The sequence below is a fragment of the Salvelinus fontinalis genome, chromosome 15 (genome assembly GCF_029448725.1).
Source record: "Salvelinus fontinalis isolate EN_2023a chromosome 15, ASM2944872v1, whole genome shotgun sequence".
In the NCBI taxonomy this organism is placed as follows: Eukaryota; Metazoa; Chordata; class Actinopteri; order Salmoniformes; family Salmonidae; genus Salvelinus; species Salvelinus fontinalis.
The window spans coordinates 13,398,295-13,416,248 of NC_074679.1; positions in this window are offsets into that span (position 1 = coordinate 13,398,295).

Here is a 17,954-nt window from a genome sequence, read left to right on the forward strand (position 1 = left end):
TTTAGTGCGATTTTGAGGCATTGCTTTGTAATAGACTTTGAAGCTCCGGGCACGTTTCGGGGTCCCGGTCGTACGTTAGTGAGCATTTCGACGGACAAGTGGACATCTTTCGACCAAAAGAAGATTAGACCCAAGAAAGGATTCATTGCCCAAGAATCTGATGGAAGATCGCCTCATAGTAAGAAATATTTAAGATGATAAATCGTTGTTCTGTAGAAAAATGTCAAACGCACGTTCTGCCATTTTGTTAGATGTAGCTTTGCTTGGCGCAACCTGTATTGAAAAGTAAGGATAATTTAAAAAATGTAATTCTGCGATTGTATTAAGAATTAAATTGTCTATCAATCGCTGTCCACCCTGTATTTTTTAGTCAAGTTTATAAGTATTTATGTATAAGACTAGATCACTGTCTAATATGGTGCACGACATTTTCTGACCAGCTGTGCTACTTTTGTCATTGTCTAACCATGATTTTGGTGGCTACATATGCACATTTTCGAACAAACTGTATATGTATGTTGTAATATGATGTTACAGGAGTGTCATCTGAAGAATTCTGAGAAGGTTAGTGAAAAAATTAATATATTTTGGCGATGATACGATATCGCTCTCTTTGGCTAGAATCAGTGCTCGGGTAACGTTTGCGTATGTGGTATGCTAATATAACGATTTATTGTGTTTTCGCTGTAAGACACTTAGAAAATCTGAAATATTGTCTGTATTCACAGGATCTGTGTCTTTCGATTAGTGTATGCTGTGTATTTTTACGAATGTTTGATGATTAGTAATTAGGTAATACACGTTGCTCTATGTATTTATTCAAGTCCATTTGTGACGGTGGGTGCAATTGTAAACTATGATATCTACCTGAAATATGCACATTTTTCTAACAAAACCTATCCTATACCATAAATATGTTATCAGACTGTCATCTGATGAGGTTTTTTCTTGGTTAGTGGCTATCAATATCTTAGTTTAGCCAAATTGGTGATAGCTACTGGTGTTGAGAGAAAATGGTGGACAAAGAAAAATTGTAATTTTTGCTAATAGATTTACATATTGTGTCTTCCCTGTAAAACATTTTAAAAATCTGAAATGGTGGCTTTATTCACAAGATCTGTATCTTTCATTAGGTGTCTTGGACTTGTGATTTAATGATATTTAGATGCTACTATTTAATTGTGACGCTATGCTAGCGATGCTAATCAGTGTGGGGGGGGGGGGGTGGGGGGTGCTCCCGGATCCGGGGTAGAGGCTCGTTAGAGGTTAAACCACCATCTTTAGTACTGCTGTGTCTGCCTCATCTTCTGGGTTCTGCCGATTATTAGTGACTGTTTCTCGCACCGGGTCCTGACAGAAAAGAGAGTGACCTCAAATTGTTTTTCCTGGATTGTTTGTCCTCGGGGTTCCGCCTGCCAAATGAGTTCTGTTATACTCACAGACATCATTCAAACACTTTTAGAAACTTCGGTGTGTTTTCTATCCAAATATACTAATAATGTGCATACCCTAGCTTCTGGGCCTGAGTAGCAGGCAGTTTACTTTGGGCACGGTTTTCATCCGGACGTGATGACCGCCCCCTAGCCTAGAGAGGTTTTAAGATGAAATGGTTATCAGAGTTAACATGTGAAGAACATGTGGAGGGATACAATGTGGAGGGATACGATGTGGAGGGATACAATGTGGAGGGCCACATTGTGGAGGGATACAATGTGAATTGGATACATTGCGGATTGGATAGATGGATCGATTGGAAAGATAAAGAAACAGACAAACAGAACATTTTATTTCAGCAAGCGGAGATGGCAGAAAAGCGATGAAGCCGATAGGCCAGATGAGAAAATAAGTAAATAAGTGGATATAACCACGGCGTAAACACAGACCACACCATTTGCTTTTTGTAATCACATCATTGTAAAGCAATCTGTATCACCTCGTCTGCTCTCAAGGTGTTTGAACAGGCGTATGCTTTAAGGTGATAAGGACACGGTGGGCAATGAGCTCTTGGATACCTAATGGTAGCTATATGCAACACAGAGAAAAAGGCATCGGCGTCCCAGACATCTCATTACACCAATGCTCATTATCTAGGAAATAAAGGCAATAGCTCTTGGTAGGTATTTCCTTCAGGCCCCTATATTTTGCGAGCTCGTCGCCTTAAGATAATATCTATTTATCCCATAGGATATTTACACAGGAAATTCAGGCTAAGTGAATGGCTGAGGGGTGTACAACAGCTGTATTCTTTAAAGGAATATGGAAGGCATAACTCATTGGTTGACTTGGTGTTTCTGACTACACAACTCATTGGTTGACTTGGTATTTCTGACTACATGCTTGGCATTAGTTGCTAGTAAACTCAGCAAAAATAGAAACGTCCCTTTTTCAGGACCCTGTCTTTCAAAGGTAATTCATATAAAATCGAAATAACTTCACAGATCTTCACTGTAAAGGGTTTAAACACTGTTTCCCATGCTTGTTCAATGAACCGTAAACGATTTATGAACTTGCACATGTGGAATGGTCGTTAAACCTGTCTAGGATGAGGGTGCCGCCACCCCCACTGAAAAACCAGTGCCGCGAAATTCAAAAAAAATATATTTTTTAAATATTTAACTTTCACACATTAACCTGTCTAGGATCAGCGTGGCGCTAGCGGCACTCCCCCCCCCCCCCCACTGAAAAACCAGTGCCGCGAAATTCAAAAAAAATATTTTTTTTAAATATTTAACTTTCACACATTAAAGTCCAATACAGCTAATGAAAGACACAGATCTTATGAATCCAGTCAACATTTCCGATTTTTAAAATGTTTTACAGGGAAGACACAATATGTAAAGATGTACATCTATTACCTAAAAACACATTAGCATAATCCACCATCTTTTATTTGTCCACCAACACCAGTAGCCATCACCAATTCGGCTAAACTAAGATATTTATAGCCCCTAACCAACAAAAAAACTCATTAGATGACAGTCTGATAACATATTTATGGTATGGGATAGGTTTTGTTAGAAAAAAGTGCATATTTCAGGTATATGGCATAGTTTACAATTGCACCCACCATCACAAATGGACTAGAATAATTACAATGAGCAACGTGTTTACCTAACTACTAATCATCAAACATTTCGTAAAAATACACAGCATACACGAATCGAAAGACACAGATCCTGTGAATACAGACAATATTTCAGATTTTCTAAGTGTCTTACAGCGAAAACACAATAAATCGTTATATTAGCTTAGCACATAGCAATTAGCAGCCCAGCATTGATTCTAGCCAAAGTGAGCGATAAAAGTCAACATCGCCAAAAGATATTAATTTTTTCACTAACCTTCTCAGAATTCTTCCGATGACACTCCTGTAACATCACATTACAACATGCATATACAGTTTGATCGAAAATGTTTATATTTAGCCACCAAAATCATGGTTAGACAATGTGAAATGTAGACAAGCTGGTAAAGAAAACGTCCTTGCGCCACTTAGACAGTGATCTACTCTTATACATAAATACTCATAAACGTGACTAAAAAATATAGGGTGGACAGGGATTGATAGACAATTTAATTCTTAATACAATTGCGTTATTACATTTTTTAATTTATCCTTACTTTTCAATACAGTTTGCGCCAAGCGAAGCTACGTCAAAAAACATGGCGTCCTAAGCCACTAAAATGTTTCGACAGAAACACGATTTATCATAATAAAAATGTCCTACCTTGAGCTGTTCTTCCATCAGTATCTTGGGCAAAGGATCCTTTCTTGGGAGAAATCGTCTTTTGGTGGAAAGCTGTCCTCTTGCCATGTGGAAATGTCAACTACGTTCGGGATGAACTGAAAAGCGTGCCCAACTTTTCACATCGTTGCAAAAATAAATGTCCCAAAATCGCACTAAACGGATATAAATTGCTATAAAACGCTTTAAATTAACTACTTTGTGATGTTTGTAACTCCTATAACGAGTGAAAAGATGACCGGAGAAATATAACAGGCTAAACTAACGCTTGGAACAGGAGAGGGTCGGTGTCTTCCACGCGCGTTACGCAGCAAGAAAAGACTTGCTAGCTAAAGGTTTTTTTCATTTGTAGGGCCTGTGAACGAGCAATCGAGCCCGTTGGAATCGTCATCACGTAAAGGCATCCAGGGGAAGACGTAAGAAGTGTCCGTATAGTCATAGCAACGACAGTGCCCGTTTAAATGACTTCAGAAAAGTGGCCAACGTTTCTCAAATCTGACTCCATGTCAGGGAAATTGCTGTAGAATGGGCTCTGTTCCACTTAGAGACAAAATTTCAACTCCTATAGAAACTATAGACTGTTTTCTATCCAATAATAATAATAATATGCATATTGTACGATCAAGGATTTTGTGGGAAGCCGTTTAAAAAATTAGCCACATTAGCATAAATAGTCTAAACAGCGCCCCCATCCCCAACAGGTAAGTCCAATACAGCTAATGAAAGACACAGATCTTGTGAATCCAGCCAACATGTCCGATTTTTAAAATGTTTTACAGGGAAGACACAATATGTAAAGATGTACATCTATTACCTAAAAACACATTAGCATAATCCACCATCTTTTATTTGTCCACCAACACCAGTAGCTATCACCAATTCGGCTAAACTAAGATATTTATAGCCCCTAACCAAGAAAAAAACTCATCAGATGACAGTCTGATAACATATTTATGGTATGGGATAGGTTTTGTTAGAAAAAAGTGCATATTTCAGGTAGATGGCATAGGTTACAATTGCACCCACCGTCACAAATGGACTAGAAAAACTACATAGAGCAACGTGTTTACCTACTTACTAATCATCAAACATTTCGTAAAAATACACAGCATACACTAATCGAAAGACACAGATCCTGTGAATACAGACAATATTTCAGATTTTCTAAGTGTCTTACAGCGAAAACACAATAAATCGTTATATTAGCATAGCACATAGCACATAGCAGCCCAGCATTGATTCTAGCCAAAGTGAGCGATAATGTCAACATCGCCAAAATATATTAATTTTTTCACTAACCTTCTCAGAATTCTTCAGATGACACTCCTGTAACATCATATTACACAATCCATATAGAGTTTGATCGAAAATGTTTATATTTAGCCACCAAAATCATGGTTAGACAATGTGAAATGTAGCCCAGCTGGTGAGAAAATGTCCGTGCGCCATATTAGACAGTGATCTACTCTTATACATAAATACTCATAAACGTGACAAAAAAATATAGGGTGGACAGGGATTGATAGACAATTTAATTCTTAATACAATCGCGGAATTACATTTTTTAAATTATCCTTACTTTTCAATACAGTTTGCGCCAAGCGAAGCTACGTCAAAAAACATGGCGTCCTAAGCCACTAACATTTTTCGACAGAAACACGATTTATCATAATAAAAATGTCCTACTTTGAGCTGTTCTTCCATCAGTATCTTGGGCAAAGGATCCTTTCTTGGGTCTAATCGTCTTTTGGTGGAAAGCTGTCCTCTTGCCATGTGGAAATGCCAACTGCGTTCGGGATGAACTGGAAGCGTGCCCAGCAATTCACAGCGTTTCAGAAATAAATGTCCCAAAATCGCACTAAACGGATATAAATTGCTATAAAACGCTTTAAATTAACTACCTTATGATGTTTTTAACTCCCATAACGAGTAGAAACATGACCAGAGTAATATTACTCCCTCCACTAATGCTTGGAACAAGTGCGGGTCGATGTCCTCCAGGCGCATTACGCAGCAAGAAAAGAGTTCCTAGCTACAGGGTTTTTTAATTTGTAGTGCCTGTGAACGCGCAATCGACCCCATTCAAATCGTCATCACGTAAAGGCATCCAGGGGAAGACGTAAGCAGTGTCCGTATACTCATAGCAATAACTGCGGCCTTTTAACTGACTCCAGATCAGGGGCCAAAATTTCTGAAATCTGACTCCATGTCAGGGAAATTGCTGTAGAATGACTTCTGAGACAAAATTTCAACTCCTATAGAAACTATAGACTGTTTTCTATCCAATAATAATAATAATATGCATATTGTACGATCAAGAATTTTGTGGGAAGCCGTTTCAAAAATTACACGATTAGCATAAATAGTGACAACAGCGCCCCCATCCTCAACAGGTTAAGACACTAACAGCTTATACACAGTAGGCAATTAAGGTCCCAGTTATGAAAACTTAGGACACTAAAGTTTTAGTGCCCTTTCTACTGACTCTGAAAAACACCAAAAGGAAGATTCCCAGGGTCCCTGCTCATCTGCGTGAACGTGCCTTAAGCATGTTGCAAGGAGGCATGAGGACTGCAGATGTGGCCAGGGCAATAAATTGCAATGTCCGTACTGTGAGACGCCTAAGACAGCTCTACAGGGAGACAGGACGGACAGCTGATCGTCCTCGCAGTGGCAGACCACGTGTAACACCTGTATAGGATCGGTACATCTGAACATCACACCTACGGGACAGGCACAGGATGGCAACAACAACTGCCCGAGTTACACCAGGAACGAACAATCCCTCCATCAGTGCTCAGACTGTCCGCAATAGGCTGAGAGAGGCTGGACTGAGGGCTTGTAGGCCTGTAGTAAGGCAGGTCCTCAACAGACATCACCGGCAACAACGTTGCCTACAGGAACAAACCCACCGTCGCTGGACCAGACAGGCCCCGAATTCGTGTTTATCGTAGAAGGAATAAGCGTTACACCGAGACCTGTACACTGGAGCAGGATCGATTTGGAGGTAGAGGGTCTGTCATGGTCTGGGGCGGTGTGTCACAGCATCCTCGGACTGAGCTTGTTGTCAATACAGGCAATCTCAACGCTGTGCGTTACAGGGAGGACATCTTCCTCTCTCATGTGGTACCCTTCCTGCAGGCTCATCCTGACATGACCCTCCAGCATGACAATGCCACCAGCCATACTGCTCATTCTGTGCGTGATTTCCTGCAAGACAGGAATGTCAGTGTTCTGCCATGGCCAGCGAAGAGCCTGGATCTCAATTCCATTGAGCAAAGTCTAGGACCTGTTGGATCAGAGGGTGAGGGGTAGAGCCATTCCCCCCAGAAATGTCTGGGAACTTGCAGGTGCCTTGGTGGAAGAGTGGGGTAACATCTCACAGCAAGAACTGGCAAATCTGGTGCAGTCCATGAGGAGGAGATGCACTGCAGTACTTAATGCAGCTGGTGGCCACCCCAGATACTGTTACTTTTGATTTTGACTCCCTGTTTGTTCAGGGACACATTATTCAATTTCTGTTAGTCACATGTCTGTGGAACTTGTTTTGTTTATATCTCAGTTGTTGAATCTTGTTATGTTCATACAAATATTTACAAAAGATAAGTTAGCTGAAAATAAACGCAGTTGACAGTGAGAGGACATTTCTTATTTTGCTGAGTTTATAATTCCAGTACCTTAGCACATAACTCCTGCCCAAATAAAACCCACCAGCTTTTAATAAAACAAAATCGGTTTTACCTATTAGCGTTAAAATAACCATGAAGCCAGCCTGTAAAAGCTACTGTAGGGTTACTGTGTCAAAGTAGTAAACAACGTGTGGTGTCCACCCTTCATGTAGACTAGATGCTCTATTCAATCCACATTGCTGTAGATTGATTGAAATTCATTGTAAAAAAAGAGAGAGAGAGACCGCATTCACGGTAAATGCTGCTTAAGTCAGCTCAATAGGGAAATTACCTTCACATTTCTATCGTAAAATCTGTAACACTTCCGCTTCACAGATTGAATAAGAGCCGTAGAGCAATAATGGGGCCTGAGATTGCACACACATCCATTCATTCAGTTGATGTGCCTTTTTTTGTGTTTTTATAGCTGCAGAAGAAAGGATAGATATCCTGAGGCCTCACCTCAAATTTACAGCCCATGGTCGTTTAGACCGCGGATATACAGTGCCTTCCGAAAGTATTCACCCCCTTGGCATTTTTCCTATTTTGTTGCCTTACAATCTGGAATAAAATTTGATTTTTGGGAGGTTTGTATCATTTGATTTACACAACATGCCTACCATTTTGAAGATGCTAAATATTTTTTCTTGTGAAACAAACAAGAAATAACACAAAAAATATACATCTTGAGCGTGCATAACTATTCATCCCCCCCAAAGTCAATAATTTGTAGAGCCACCTTTTGCAGCAATTACAGCTGCAAGCCTATTGGGGTATGTCTCTATAAGCTTGGCAAATCTAGCCACTGGGATTTTTGCCAATTCTTCAAGGCAAAACTGCTCCAGCTCTTTCAAGTTGGATGGGTTCCTCTGGTGTACATAAATCTTTAAGTCATACCAGAGATTCTCAATTGGATTGAGGTCTGGGCTTTGACTAGGTCATTCCAAGACATTTAAATGTTTCCCCTTAAGCCACCCGAGTGTTGCTTTAGCAGTATGCTTAGGGTCATTTTCCTGCTAGAAGGTGAACATCCTTCCCAGTCTCAAATCTCTGGAAGACTGAAACAGGTTTCCCTCAAGAATTTTCCTGTATTTAGCGCCATCCACCATTACTTTAATTCAGTTTCCCAGTTCCTGCCGATGAAAAACATCCCTACAGCATGATGCTTCAACCACCCTGCTTCCCTGTAGGGATGGTATTCTCCGGGTTGAGTTTGTGCCAAACATAGCGTTTTCCTTGATGGCCAAAAATCTACATTTTTGTCTCATCTAACCAGAGTACCTTCTTCCATATGTTTGGGGAGTGTCCCACATGCCTTTTGGCAAAGACCAAATGTGTTTGCTTATTTTTTTCTTTAACTTCTTATGGGTGGGGGCACTACTGAGTAGCTTGGATGAATAAGGTGCCCAGAGTAAACTGCCTGCTACTCAGGCCCAGAAGCTAAGATATGCATATTATTAGTAGATCTGGATAGAAAACACTCTGAAGTTTCTAAAACTGTTTGAATGATGTCTATGAGTATAACAGAACTCATATGGAAGGCAAAAACCTGAGAAAAAATCCAACCAGGAAGTGGAAAATCTGAGGTTTGTAGGTTTGCCTATCCAATATACAGTGTCTATGGGGTCATATTGCACTTCCTAAGGCTTCCACTGGATGTCAACAGTCTTTAGAACCTTATTTCAGGCTTCTACCGTGAAGGATGACGGAATGAGAGCTGGTTCAACCAGGTGTCTGGCAGAGTGCCATGAGCTCACTTGTGAGAGGTTTTTGTTTCTAAAGACAAAGGAATTCTCCGGTTGAAACATTATTGAAGATTTGTTAAAAACATCCTAAAGATTGATTCTATACATCGTTTGACATGTTTCTACAAACTGTAATGGAATTTTTTGACTTTTCGTCTGGCCTGCGCGGCTCATGAATTTGGATTTTTGAAACAAATGCGAACTAAAAGGAGGTATTTGGACATAAATTATGGACTTTATCGAACAAAACAAACATTTATTGTGGAACTGGGATTCCTGGAAGTGCATTCTGATGAAGATCATCAAAGGTAAGTAAATATTTATAATGCTATTTCTGACTTCTGTTGACTCCACAACATGGCGGATACCTGTATGGCTTGTTTTTGTGTCTGAGCGCCGTACTCAGATTATTGCATGGTGTGCTTTTTCCGTAAAGTTTTTTTGAAATCTGACACAGCGGTTGCATTAAGGAGACGTTTATCTAAAGTTCCATGTAGAACACTTGTATCTTTTATCAATGTTTATTACGAGTATTTCTGTAAATTGATGTGGCTCTCTGCAAAATCACCAGATGTTTTAGAGGCAAAACATTACTGAACATAATGCGCCAATGTAAACTAAGATTTTTGGATATAAAAATGAACTTTATCGAACAAAACATACATGTATTGTGTAACATGAAGTCCTATGAGTGTCGTCTGATGAAGATCATCAAAGGTTAGTGATTAATTTTATTTATATTTCTACTTTTTGTGACACCTCTCTTTGGCTGGAAAAATGGCTGTTTTTCTGTGACTAGGTACTGACCTAACATAATCAGATGGTGTGCTTTCGTCGTAAAGCCTTTTTGAAATTGGACACTGGTAGGATTAACAACAAGTTTATCTTTAAAATGGTGTAAAATACTTGTATGATTGAGGAATTTTAATTATGAGATTTCTGTTGTTTGAATTTGGCGCCCTGCACTTTCACTGGCTGTTGTCAAGTCGGGATCTCAGCCGATCTCAGCCGTAAGAAGTTTTAAGCAATGGCTTTTTTTCTGGCCACTCTTCTGTAAAGCCCAGCTCTGTGGAGTGTGCAGCTTAAAGTGGTTCCATGGACAGATACTCCAATCTCCACTGTGGAGCTTTGCAGCTCCTTTAGGGTTATCTTTGGCCTCTTTGTTGCCTCTCTTATTAATGCCCTCCTTGCCTGGTTCTGGTGAGTTGTGGTGGGCGACCCTCTCTTGGCAGGTTTGTTGTGGCGCCATATTCTTTCAATTTGTTAATAATATATTTAATGGTGCTCCGTAGGATGTTCAAAGTTTCAGATATTCTTTTATAACCCAACCCTGATCTGTACTTCTCCACAACGTTGTCCCTGACCCTTGGTCTTCATGGTGCCGCTTGCTTGGTGGTGCCCCTTGCTTGGTGGTGTTGCAGACTCTGGGGCCTTTCAGAACAGGTGTATATATACTGAGATCATGTGACAGATCATGTGACACTTAGATTGCACACAGGTGGACTTTATTTAACTAATTATGTGACTTCTGAAGGTAATTGGTTGCACCAGATCTTATTTAGGGGCTTCATAGCAAAGGGGGTGAATACATATGCACGGACCACTTTTCCATGTTTTTTTTTTAAATACATTTTTTGAAACAAGTCATATTTTTTATTTCACTTCACCAATATGGACTATTTTGTGTATGTCCATTACATGAAATCTCCCCCAAAATCTATTTAAAATACAGGTTGTATTGCAACAAAACAGGAAAAACACTATAAACTATAACACTATAACTCTATAAATGTAATTATCATAGCCTGGTTCCTCTGTAGGTTTCTTCCTAGGTTTTGGCCTTTCCATTTTTTCTAGCCACCGTGCTTCTACACCTGTGTTGCTTGCTGTTTGGGGTTTTAGGCTGGGTTTCTGTACAGCACTTTGAGATATCAGCTGATGTTAGAAGGGCTATATAAATACATTTTATTTGATTTGACATCAATAACAACTGTGTGGTACCATTGTGATGTTTCCCTTTTAATTTCAACTCTTTTCCTAATTATTTCTCAAACTCCTTCGCTCCATACCTCTTTTCCTCTCCTTTCATCTACTTCCTGTCTCTCTTGTCCTTGCCTCTCTTTTCATCTACTTCCTGTCTCTCTTGTTCTTTCCCCTCTTTTCATCTACTTCCTATCTCTCTTGTCCTTTCCTCTCTTCTTCTTTCCTCTTTAGCTCAACCATGCCCAGTTTATAGGGGAAATGTATTTTATTAGCATTTTTGGTGGTGGTGGTGGGGGGGTTGTCTAGCCCGGTTCACACTCCAGTTAATTTTTTTTATTAGGTTCTAGGGGACAACAACAGTCAGAACGTGAGCCTTGTTCCTGATTTATGAAGCGTTTAAGGGTGAGAAAAAGAGAAAAGCCGGGCTAAATGAAACAGGCTTCCTCCACAAAGGCGGTGTCAGGGAGAGAGCGGCCGTGATTAACTTTCATTTCCTATGCCTTATTATTCCTTCCCCAAATGAAATTTCAGACGCGCATATAAATCTTTACCATGCACCGCCGCCACCACCACCACCGCCACCACCACCACCACCACCACCACCGCCGCCACCACCACCACCGCCACCGCCACCACCGCCGCCACCACCACCACCGCCACCACCGCCACCGCCGCCACCGCCACCACCACCGCCACCGCCGCCACCGCCGCCGCCGCCGCTGCCGCCACCGCCGCCGCCGCCGCCGCCGCCGCCGCCACCGCCGCCACCGCCGCCACCACCGCCACCGCCGCCACCGCCGCCACCGCCGCCACCGCCGCCACCACCGCCACCACCGCCACCACCACTGCCACCACCACCACCGCCGCCACCACCACCACCGCCACCACCACCGCCACCACCGCCACCACCGCCACCACCGCCACCACCGCCACCACCGCCACCACCGCCGCCACCACTGCCACCACCACCACTGCCACCACCGCCACCACCACCACCACCACCACCACCATCATCCTGGAATAGCAGATAAATCTTTCCCCTCCACTGCCACCACCGCCACCACCACCACCACCATCATCCTGGAATAGCAGATAAATCTTTCCCCTCCACTGCCACCACCGCCACCATCCTGGAATGGCTCACGCGGTGTTATCGCTCTACATTTCCCAGCAAAGTAACAGTCTGGGTCGCTGCCGCAGTGGCAATATAGAAGGGTGTGGTGTGTGGACGGAATAAGTGTGTGTGTGTGTGTGTGTGTGTGTGTAGTGTGTGAGTTAGTGTTTGAGTTAGTGTGTGTGTGTGTGTCTAGAAATAAAGTTGTCAAGCCACCAGAGGCTTAATCTACTGTATAGGATGGGGGAAGACTAAAGGCCTGATATAAGGAGATCAATAGAATCGAACGAATGAATCAGAGGATATTTAATCACATTCTCCAGCGATGTATAGATGGACCATAGATAAGAAGATATTGATGACCGAGAGAGATTTAGCTGCACCCATAATTCCATTGTGTGTGCAGAGAGCGGATATCACATTGTGTGTGCAGAGAGCGGATATCACATTGTTTGTGCAGAGAGCGGATATCACATTGTGTGTGCAGAGAGCGGATATCACATTGTTTGTGCAGAGAGCGGATATCACATTGTGTGTGCAGAGAGCGGATATCACATTGTTTGTGCAGAGAGCGGATATCACATTGTGTGTGCAGAGAGCGGATATCACATTGTGTGTGCAGAGAGCGGATATCACATTGTGTGTGCAGAGAGCGGATATCCGTTGACTCTCAAGCACCAAGACTCAAGAATACTGGACCTACAGAGCATGATGGCTTACTATTGCATTCACAGTGAGAGGCCAAGTAATATTGAGTAGAGCATCAATGAATGAGATGGTAATACCTTTAGCCATGTATATAATTCCAAGTAAGCCTGAGCTGAAATGTACATACTCAATGTTATATGTTATATGTTATATGTGGTAAAATAAATGTTTTCCTCAACGTGGCTGTTCAAATCACATACACGTGTTTAACAGATGTTATTGGTCACATACACGTGTTTAGCAGATGTTATTGGTCACATACACGTGTTTAGCAGATGTTATTGGTCACATACACGTGTTTAGCAGATGTTATTGGTCACATACACGTGTTTAGCAGATGTTATTGGTCACATACACGTGTTTAACAGATGTTATTGGTCACATACACGTGTTTAGCAGATGTTATTGGTCACATACACGTGTTTAGCAGATGTTATTGGTCACATACACGTGTTTAACAGATGTTATTGGTCACATACACGTGTTTAGCAGATGTTATTGGTCACATACACGTGTTTAGCAGATGTTATTGGTCACATACACGTGTTTAACAGATGTTATTGGTCACATACTGTCACGATCGTGTGGCGGATTAATGGACCAAAATGCAGCATTTGGAAAATATGCCATCTTCTTTTATTAAACACGAACGAAGATGAACACGACACAAAAACACTTTACAAACTAACAAAATAACAAAACGACCGTGAAGCTACAAACGTTGTGCATAGACAAACAGGCTACAAACGTTCTTACATAGACAATTACCCACAACTAATGAGAGCCTATGGCTACCCTAAATAAGGCTCCCAATCAGAGACAACCGAAATCAGCTGTCTCTAATTGGGAACTCATTCGGGTAACCATAGACTCTCCTAGAATACTAACCACCATAGACAATACTAGACATCTACACTCAACACAAAACCATACACTACAACCCATAACCCCTTTACCAAATAAACACCCAAAACCAACAAAACATAAACATTCCCCATGTCACACCCTGACCTAACTAAAATAATAAAGAAAACAAAGAATAATAAGGCCAGGGCGTGACATAACCCCCCCCTTGAGGCGCGAACTCCGGGCGCACCATACACAGTCTAGGGGAGGGTCTGGGTGGCCTCCCCTCCACGGTGGCGGCTCCGGCTCTGGTCGTAGTCCCCTCGTCACCACAGTACCTAACCACCTCCTAGGCTTTCTCCAAACGACCCCCCTCCACATTAACCCCATTGCATTCAGGGGCAGTTCCGGACTAAGGGGCAGTACCAGGGTAAGAGGCAGTACCAGGGTCAGGGGCAGTACTAGGGTCAGGGACAGTACCAGGGTCAGGGGCAGTACCAGGGTAAGGGGCAGCACCAGGGTAAGGGGCAGCTCCGGACTGAGTAATGGCAGCTCCGGACTGAGTAATGGCAGCTCCGGACTGAGGGACTGCAGCTCCGGACTGAGGGACTGCAGCTCCGGACTGAGGGACTGCAGCTCCGGACTGAGGGACGGCCCATGGCTGGCTGACAGATCTGGCTGCTCATGGCTGGCTAACTGATCTGGCTGCTCATGGCTGGCTGACGGATCTGGCTGCTCATGGCTGGCTGACGGATCTGGCTGCTCATGGCTGGCTGACGGATCTGGCTGCTCATGGCTAGCTGACGGATCTGGCTGCTCATGGCTAGCTGACGGATCTGGCTGCTCATGGCTAGCTGACGGATCTGGCTGCTCATGGCTAGCTGACGGATCTGGCTGCTCATGGCTAGCTGACGGATCTGGCTGCTCATGGCTAGCTGACGGATCTGGCTGCTCATGGCTAGCTGACGGATCTGGCTGCTCATGGCTAGCTGACGGATCTGGCTGCTCATGGCTGGCTGACGGATCTGGCTGCTCATGGCTGGCTGACGGATCTGGCTGCTCATGGCTAGCTGACGGATCTGGCTGCTCATGGCTGGCTGACGGATCTGGCTGCTCATGGCTGGCTGACTGATCTGGCTGCTCATGGCTGGCTGACGGATCTGGCTGCTCATGGCTGGCTGACGGATCTGGCTGCTCATGGCTAGCTGACGGATCTGGCTGCTCATGGCTGGCTGACGGATCTGGCTGCTCATGGCTGGCTGACTGATCTGGCTGCTCCTGTCTGGTTGGCGGCTCTGGCAGATCCTGTCTGGTTGGCGGCTCTGGCAGATCCTGTCTGGTTGGCGGCTCTGGCAGATCCTGTCTGACGGACGGCTCTAGCGGCTCCTGTCTGGCTGGCGGCTCTAGCGGCTCCTGTCTGGCGGACGGCTCAGTGGGCTCATGGCAGACGGGCGGCTTTGCAGGCTCATGGCAGACGGGCGGCTTTGCAGGCTCATTGCAGACGGATGGCTCAGATGGCGCTGGGGAGACGGATGGCTCAGATGGCGCTGGGGAGACGGATGGCTCAGATGGCGCTTGGCAAACAGGCAGTTCAGTCATTGCAGTGCAGACGGCAGACTCCTGCCGGCTGAGGCGCACTGTAGGCCTGGTGCGTGGTGCCGGGACTGGTGGCACCGGGCTGGGGACACGCATCTCAGGGCTAGTGCGGGGAGCAGCAACAGGACGCACAGGACTCTGGGGACACACAGGAGGCTTGGTGCGTGGTTTAGACACTGGTGGTAAAGGGCTGGAGACACGCACCATATAGCTAGTGCGTGGAGGAGGCACTGGTGGTACTGGGTTGGGGCGGGGAGGTGGCGCCGGAAATACCGGACCGTGCAGGCGTACTGGCTCCCTTGAACGCCGAGCCTGCCCAACCTTACCTGGTTCTATGCTCCCCGTCGCCTGACCAGTACGGGGAGGTGGAATAACCCGCACCGGCCTATGTAGGCGAACCGGGGACACCATGCGTAAGGCTGGTGCCATGTACGCCGGCCCGAGGAGACGCACTGGTGACCAGATGCGTTGGGCCGGCTTCATGACATATGGCTCAACGCTCAGTCTAGCCCGGCCGATACGTGGAGCTGCAATGTACCGAACCGGGCTATGCACGCGTACAGGAGACACCGTGCGCTCTACTGCGTAACACGGTGTCTGCCCGTACTCTCGCTCTCCACGGTAAGTACAGGGAGTAGGCGCAGGTTTCCTACCTGACTTCGCCACACTCCCTTTAAGGCCCCCCCCAAGAAATTTTTGGGTTGTACTCACGGGCTTCCAGCCTTGTCTCCGTGCTGCCTCCTCATATCGCCTCCTCTCGGCTTTCGCTGCCTCCAGCTCTTCACGAGGGAGGCGATATTCTCCAGGTTGATCCCACGGCCCCTTACCATCCAGTATCTCCTCCCATGTCCAGAAATCCTTTATGGGTAGGTCCTGTTGCCTTGTTTTCCGCTGCTTGGTCCGATGGTGGGTAATTCTGTCACGATCGTGTGGCGGATTAATGGACCAAAATGCAGCATTTGGAAAATATGCCATCTTCTTTTATTAAACACGAACGAAGATGAACACGACACAAAAACACTTTACAAACTAACAAAATAACAAAACGACCGTGAAGCTACAAACGTTGTGCATAGACAAACAGGCTACAAACGTTCTTACATAGACAATTACCCACAACTAATGAGAGCCTATGGCTACCCTAAATAAGGCTCCCAATCAGAGACAACCGAAATCAGCTGTCTCTAATTGGGAACTCATTCGGGTAACCATAGACTCTCCTAGAATACTAACCACCATAGACAATACTAGACATCTACACTCAACACAAAACCATACACTACAACCCATAACCCCTTTACCAAATAAACACCCAAAACCAACAAAACATAAACATTCCCCATGTCACACCCTGACCTAACTAAAATAATAAAGAAAACAAAGAATAATAAGGCCAGGGCCTGACACATACACGTGTTTAGCAGATGTTATTGGTCACATACACGTGTTTAGCAGATGTTATTGGTCACATACACGTGTTTAACAGATGTTTTTGGTCACATACACGTGTTTAGCAGATGTTATTGGTCACATACACGTGTTTAACAGATGTTATTGGTCACATACACGTGTTTAGCAGATGTTATTGGTCACATACACGTGTTTAACAGATGTTATTGGTCACATACACGTGTTTAGCAGATGTTATTGGTCACATACACATGTTTAGCAGATGTTATTGGTCACATACACGTGTTTAGCAGATGTTATTGGTCACATACACATGTTTAGCAGATGTTATTGGTCACATACACGTGATTAGCAGATGTTATTGGTCACATACACATGTTTAGCAGATGTTATTGGTCACATACACGTGATTAGCAGATGTTATTGGTCACATACACATGTTTAGCAGATGTTATTGGTCACATGCACATGGTTAGCAGATGTTATTGGTCACATGCACATGGTTAGCAGATGTTATTGGTCACATACACGTGTTTAGCAGAAGTTATTGCGGGTGTAGCAAAATGCTTGTGTTTTTAGCTCCCACGGTGCAGTAGTATCTAACAATTCGCAACAATACACATAATACACACAACCTAAAAGTAAAATAATGGAATGAAGGAATATATAAATATTAGGATGAGCAATGTCGGAGTGGCATAGACTAAATTACAGTAGAATAGAATACAGTATATACATATGAGATGAGTACAGCAAAAATATGTAAACCTTATTAGAGTGACTAGTGTTCCATTATTAAAGTTGCCAGTGATTTCAAGTCTATGTATATGGGGCAGCACAGCCTCTAAGGTGCAGGGTTACGCAACCGGGTGGAAGCCGTCTAGTGATTGCTATTTAACAGTCTGATGGCCTTGAGTAGTCGACAAGATCACACTCTAGTAGAATATAATGTCGCCCCCAACCATTAAACTGACATGTCTTCATTGTTTCCAAATGTTATATAGATAGAATATTTGTAGAGAAATTTTAATTTTAGAGTTTCTCAAAAGTTAAATAGATTAATTTGCTTTGTGATACTTTAGTTTTGCTCTCTCCTGAAATATGTCTATCTCCCTCCTGTTTATTTTATAACATGCCT